At 35.1% G+C, this 7,020-nt stretch overlaps 1 long non-coding RNA gene across 3 annotated transcripts in view; it reads right to left on the bottom strand.

Moving 5' to 3' along the window:
* Positions 1-2,404: 2,404 nt before the first annotated feature.
* The window catches only part of LOC127683483 (uncharacterized), a 62,007-nt gene continuing 57,391 nt past the window's right edge, over positions 2,405-7,020 (bottom strand). For all 3 annotated transcript variants that reach the window (XR_007977558.1, XR_007977559.1, XR_007977557.1), the window contains one exon: positions 2,405-6,106. This is a non-coding gene — a long non-coding RNA (uncharacterized LOC127683483). The remainder of the gene's footprint in view (positions 6,107-7,020) is intronic.

The raw sequence follows: 7,020 nt of genomic DNA, 5'->3' as shown, positions 1-7,020 counted from the left end.
CCTGTGGAAACAAAATGCCATAGAATGTCTTTCTTTCTTATGAAGTCTTTCCTTTGCATCTAATGAGGAGATGTGATAATTACATAGAATAGTGTAATTTATATGGATCTTTAAAAAAAAACAAATTTCAACTGAATAATGTCCATGTTGTAATGGGTTAGGCATTCTGTAGTGTCTCTGTCTTCTTCCCTACGCTCTGCACTGTTATTAATCTGTGAGATGTCTCTAAGACATAATCTAGTGTTCTCTAAAACATGATCCAGTGGGAATTCTCACAAGGTGATGCTGTCTAAGATGCATCCCATCCTATGATAATTGATATCTAATTGAACAAGTTCCTTGAACTATGTACAGGCAGTTGCTTCTGTAATAATATCTGTTTTCATAGCCACACTCACATTTATTAACATCAATCAGTTTTCTATTGTGTTCAATTGTCATTGTGAAGCTCTTTCCATGCTTAGTTTTTTTTTTTTTTTTGGTTGAGCTTTTATAAGAAACATTGTTAAATTTTTCTCATCAGCATTATGTCTCCTTCATGAGAATGTATGCATGACTCTTTTGTCAAACTCTGGACCCTGGTTCCAGTAGTGGGAATTGAACAGTGAGATTAAAGTACATTTTTCTCCTAAGACTTGTTTTTATAAAAACCGGTCCATAATGATATCTTGTATATGCCACTTTATAAAAAAGTATTCAAAGGAAACAATGGAGTCATATAACAAGATATAAATTAAACAGTCTTTCTCAGTGTAGAAGATATTTGTCTAAAACAAAATAGTAAGGCCTAAAAACAAAAGTAATATGTTACAGACTGATAAGATGTATGAATTTTTTGTGTGTATGTATGTGTTCATATTCACATGTATTCAAGTACATATATGTATATACATACTTATATGTGTATATACATACATATATATATATATATACACACACACACACAGAGAGACACATAAGCACACACAGTTTTTAAGAGGAGAACTTATAAAGAATTAAGGGTCTATGTAGGAGTAAGGGGCAAATAAAGAAATTGTGCAATTATCTGAAAAAATTGTTTTAATTTCAAAATCTCCAGAATGTATTAGGTCTATTTGAAATCCAGATACAGGTGTGGATACACACAAAACTATGCTTTTTGTGTGAATTGAAATGAGAATAGAGTCTGAGCTAGGAGACTAAGGTTACTTCTATTTCAGTCTGGAACAGATTTTGTTTAGTTCCATACATATAACTTTTCTGTGTCTCTTGCAATATCCTGGTATAAATGCAGTTCTTAGGTCCTTTTCTGCTCTGATCATGAAACTATGTGAAATCACATTCTAATGGGACAAAAGATGTGTGTGCACACACATGTGCATATAGCATCATGGAATACCTGCTTATGTTGACTATCTGTCTGGAACAAATGGAATGTTCTCCCTATAATCAAGGGTAGTCTTGATATCAGAATATAGAGATCTCAAGCTGGACCTGGGGCATACTGTTTTATTTTGGAGTTGTTTTCTGCAGTGCCCCTCCCCTAAGCAAGAAAATGACAACATGCATTGATATTTTATGCCAATTGAAATGGGAACTGAGATGGTACTTGAAGGAAGGTGGAGGACTCACTTTGCTTCTGGCTTCCAGCTGAGTCTCGGGTCCTTCAGATGAATTGCCCCTCTGCATCTAAGTTTAGGTTTTTCACAAACAAGCCACACAAGGCAAGGCAGGAAAAGCTGTGAAAATTTGTTAGTTTGACCTACTGAAGGTATTTTGAAGGTTGTTCACTATAATGTCATGTGGATACTCATAGACTAAGGAAAGAAAATAATATGAATTGAAACTACTAATAATAAGTGTGAGCAACCCTTCCAATGGGATTTAGCATGCACTGCTCTATTTTATGTCTCATGCTTCTTCTGGAAAAATGTAGACTGTACACCCTAAGCATTAGGACTTACATGGGCATTATGATAAAGTAAGGATGTGTAAGCAGAGGACTCTAAAATCAAGGAAAAGATTTTCAATTTATCATTTTATTTAGAGCCATCAGAGCACTTTGTATGGTAGACTTTTCTTGTGTTCTACTTTGAGTGTATTAAGACCTGCCTGCTTGATTCTTGATATCAATAAAATTTGTACAACATAAGAAACTTACAGTATTTGTCTAGCTTTCTACTAATCATATTTAAATATTTCTCACTGCACATATATCTATTTTCATATGATGTTAGGCTACCACTGTATATGTAATTCTATTAGCCATGTCAAGTACTTCTCTGTCCAAAATTATTTTTCTCTCATGATGATGGCCACATTTATAGAATCTATTTCCATTCCCAGGATGAGGACACGGTTTATTGGAATCAGTGAAGTGGAATAGCCTGTGTTCTTCCCATTGCTGTTCTCCTTGATAATAGTCATGGTGATGCTGTATGCTATAGAAAACACATGAGTCCTTCTGGACACACAATAGATTTTTATTACTCAAGTTAGGGACCTGGAAGTATGTGTCCTAATAATGAGGCAGGATGAAGTTGCATGCAATAGACAACTTTCTCAGCATATCAGATAATTCATAATCTGAGGATTAAGAAGAGTCACAAGAGGAAAGTATACAATCAAAGAGCTGGATAAGACAAAACATATTTCTCCATAGAGGCATATGAAAAAAGCAATTGAAGTAAACTTTCTCCTATATGCTACATCTAGGGGCACCAAAACATATTCACCGAACAATTCAGTGTCTTTAAGATAACTGCGATCACAAGACATTATTTTTCTTATTTGTGTGTGTGTTGTGTGTGTGTGTATGTGTGTGTGTGTATGTGTGTTTCTCACAAGCAGTAAGAATAATTCCTTTCTCACAACAATATTTTTAGACCTTTAAAAACAACAGTAATTCTGGGCCAGAACTACAAACACAAAATTAGAATTAAATCCAGTTTCTTGATGTGCTCTCCTGTTTTAAGGTATTTCTTCTCTAAAGAAATCTTAGAGAGTGTGTGCTGTGTTGTGGATATGGTTTTCTAGGAAGCATGTAACCTTGGCTTTGAACCTTTCTCATGAATCACCAATATGATGAAAGTCTTGATTTGCCTTTGATTCTGACACAGATAGAATGTCAGTGCTACAATCAGAACAAGATTTACAGCAACATTGAGATAAATCGACTCCAGATCCATCCAAGTGATCAATATAGAAACATCTCAACATAAGGCATACATACTTGCATACGGCCTATGTGTTAAAATACACATTCAAAATGATACTGAGAAACTAACAAGAGCATTACGTTCTTGGGAATTCTGAAACATCCATAATGTACAAAACTCTTCCAAACCTTAATATTAAAATATTATCAAGTTGACACACTTCACCCAATGAATTTGTCTTGGAATGTGCACTCCACATTTGTCTTTTTACTGAGTACTACTGTTATGGTCTTCACCTTATAAAAAACGAAGACCAGGTGATTTTGGTACATGCCTGTAATTTCAGCACTCATTTGATTGAAACAGTAAGGGTTGAGAGTTCCTTACCTGCCTTGACACAGTAGCAATTCTAGGTTGCACAAAGGAAAATAAAGTCAAATGTATGCATTGAGTTTGCCATGGTTATTATCTAGAGTATTATAACCCTGATAATAAGTGTTGAAGAAAAATGAAAGTAGTCCAGTTTTAGTTTCCTTCAAATAATCAAGGATATCACTGCAGATTCTTTTCACGATACATGATAAATTTGGAATAACCATGCTATCTGATCTCCAAAAGCCATTTTTACTCTCACTTGTCTGGATGTCACTTTATAAGCTAGCACATCACATTACTCATTATCTTTCAAAAGATAACCTTTGCAATCACACTTGACGATTAAAGAATTTAAAATCTTCTCCAAATGATTCTGATCATTTCATTTCTATTATTCATTTGGCAATTCTTTATTTAGAGAAAAACAAAATAATGGCAATAGAAGAAATAGCAGGTGAGTCCATCAAGAATTCTCCACTAATCTGAATATGATCTCTCATTCAGTGGGGGAAATGCTGATCATAAGGAGATGTGAACTGCATATTTCACATGGACTTAGAGATATGGTTACATTTACAATTTCCCTTACAAAACAGAATCTACATAGTTTGAAATAAACAGAATTTTTTTTTAATGTTGCCGAATTTCTTACTGCTTAAGAGAAATCTCTACACACAAAAGAAAAGTGTTGTGACTAGTTTCTTTAAAGACACTAAATTGTTCTTGGAAGGTGTTTTTGTTTTAATTTTAGACTTGTTTCTGTTTGCAACTCTTTTGTTCTGATGTATATCTTTGTACCATATTGAGCCTGATACCTGAGCATATCAGAGCAGGGAGTTTAATATCCTGAAATTGGAGTAATGGGTGCCTATGAGCTATCAAACGGGTGTTAGGAATCACTGAAAATTTTCTTTTGCTTTTAGGATTTTCTGTAATGATTACCAAATGATTTTTATTTCAGTTTTTTCAGAAAAAATATATCCATAATTTGGTTTTGTTTCTCTTTTTAGGAAAATTATGTTTCTCACATTGAAAACACAGAAGTTTCTTTTATATTTTTGTCAAAACTCAGACACTTTCATAATGAGGTTATCATACGCCTGAATGCATAATAAGTTATTAATTATGAATTTAATGATTGATATATTGTTTAGTTGTTTTAGTGTGTTCTTATATTTAAGACTAAATAATGAAAGTCTGAGATTTCAGGGTTAGACCACTGAACTCAGCTAGTCCTTCCTTAGATTTCCCTGGTATTTAACTTGGAGTCCACTTGAAGCTTCCTTATGGCCAGGACAGAGCCACAGCTGGTAATCTACACTGTTCTGAGAGCCAAAAAGAACCAATTGCCACAAGTAACTTGGCAGTAGAATCTTGAAGAATCTAGTGATTTTCTTTACTTATAATTTCCAGCTCTCTAGCAGGAAAATTATTTGGACCAGTATTAATAGCATGTCTTTTATGTATTTATTTATACATTTATTTATTTATCTTTATTTTCTATATTCTTTATTTACATTCCAAATGATTTCCCCTTTCCCAGTTGCCCCCTCCCCATATGTCCCATAAGCCTTCTTCCCTCCACCCATTCTCCAATCACCTCCCTCCTTTTTCTCTGTCCTGGTACTCCCCTACAATGCTGGATCAAGCCTTTCCAGGATCAGGGCCCTTTCCTTACTTCTTCATGGGAGTCATTTGTTATGCTAATTGTGCCTTGGGTATTCAGAGCTTCTGGGCTAATTAATATCCACTTATCAAAGATTGCATTCCATGTGTATTCTTTTGTGATTGGGTTACCTCACTTAGGATGATATTTTCCAGTTCCAAACATTTGCCTAAAAATTTCATGAATTCATTGTTTTTAATTGCTGAGTATTATTCCATTGTGTAAATGTACCACATTTTCTGTATCAATTCCTCCGTTGAGGGACATCTGGGTTCTTTCCAGTTTCTGGTTATTATAAATAAGGCTTCTATGAACATAGTAGAGCATGTGTCCTTATTGCATGCCAGGGAATCCTCTGGGTATATTCCCAGGAGAGGTATAGCAGGGTCCTCCGGAAGTGTCATGTACAGTTTTCTGAAGAAATGCCAGACTGATTTCCAGAGTGGTTGTACTAGTTTGCAACCCTACCAGCAGTGAAGGAGTGTTCCTCTTTCTCCACATCCTCGAATGGCATGTCTTCTGACCACAGGTTTGAGTCATCAGGAGACTCCTTTGATTTCAGGAGAAACTCCTGAGGTACTTGCCTTGTTCTCAAAGGGAACCTTGTTCTTTTGATCCACTAATACTAACCAGAACCAATATTATTATAAAATGACTCACATAGGTCTCTCCAGTCTGTCAATGGAATATTGAACATTGATTTGACATGAGCACATCACCTAGTACCCAGAGAGTCATATTCTCACAGTGACTTTGATGACTTGATAAAGGGACATTTGAAAGTTATGATAATTTCAGAAACAGTGAGAAAAATAGCCAAAACCGAGAGGCTTTGAGGGTGCCTAGGAGTACACGCAACCATTGGCTTTCATTTCTCCAGTCTGTGGAAAGGATGAAGATTTTTCTAATGTGGAAAATAGGCCAGATCCTAAAAAAAAGTTCCACAAGATAATTATTTCATTCACATTTATGAATTTGAAACAATCACATAGATAGAACATTCTGTTGAAGTAGTTAGCATCCTCCAGGAGTGACAAAAATAATGATGTGTTCTAAGTGGAATTATCATTAATTGTACTTTCTTGTTAATTCATGATTAAAATCAAGGAATTGTGCCACAGAGTTCTTAAGTATTTAGCTAGAGGACAAAAATTCATTCAAGTAGACACTCATACTTCCACCCACCCAAACATACACAAAGAGGAAAAAGTGATACAGACAGGGAAAGAGTAATAGAGATAGAGAAAACGACTGACACTCAGAGAGTCATCATGCAAACTCACAGGATGTAATATAGAGGGACATACACATATACAGAGAAATACCCCAACCCACACCCCCATACCCCCAACAGACACACACACACACACATACACAGAGAGAGAGAGAGAGAGAGAGAGAGAGAGAACAAAATACACATGCACATTTAAAAATGAAAAGACGAAATATATAGCATTTATGCAGAAAGAACATAGAAAGAAATATATAAACACATTTATTGAAGATTAAAAAACCAACCACGCACCAGAACATGTACACTTAAACCTCCGCACACAGGAAATGAAAGCAAGAAGGAATGGGAGAGGAGAGGAATCACATACCATAAAAGAAGTGCAATAAAATTATAATGAAGAGAGAGAGAGAGAGAGAGAGAGAGAGAGAGAGAGAGAGAGAGAAGAAGAAGAAGAAGAAAGGAATAAAGGAAAAGAAAGAAAAATGTTATTACCTCTAAGATTAACATCCTCTAAAGAAGTTGTGTGCATATGACCAATTAATCTCACTTTATTCCAATGCATCTTTATTGTCTAGTGATAGTAAAAGTATAGCTCAATGCCATTGGTC

This window comes from Apodemus sylvaticus, chromosome 4 (assembly GCF_947179515.1).
Source record: "Apodemus sylvaticus chromosome 4, mApoSyl1.1, whole genome shotgun sequence".
Classification (NCBI taxonomy): Eukaryota; Metazoa; Chordata; class Mammalia; order Rodentia; family Muridae; genus Apodemus; species Apodemus sylvaticus.
Note: the sequence above shows the minus strand (reverse complement) of the source record. Positions and strands in the feature narration are given on the sequence as shown.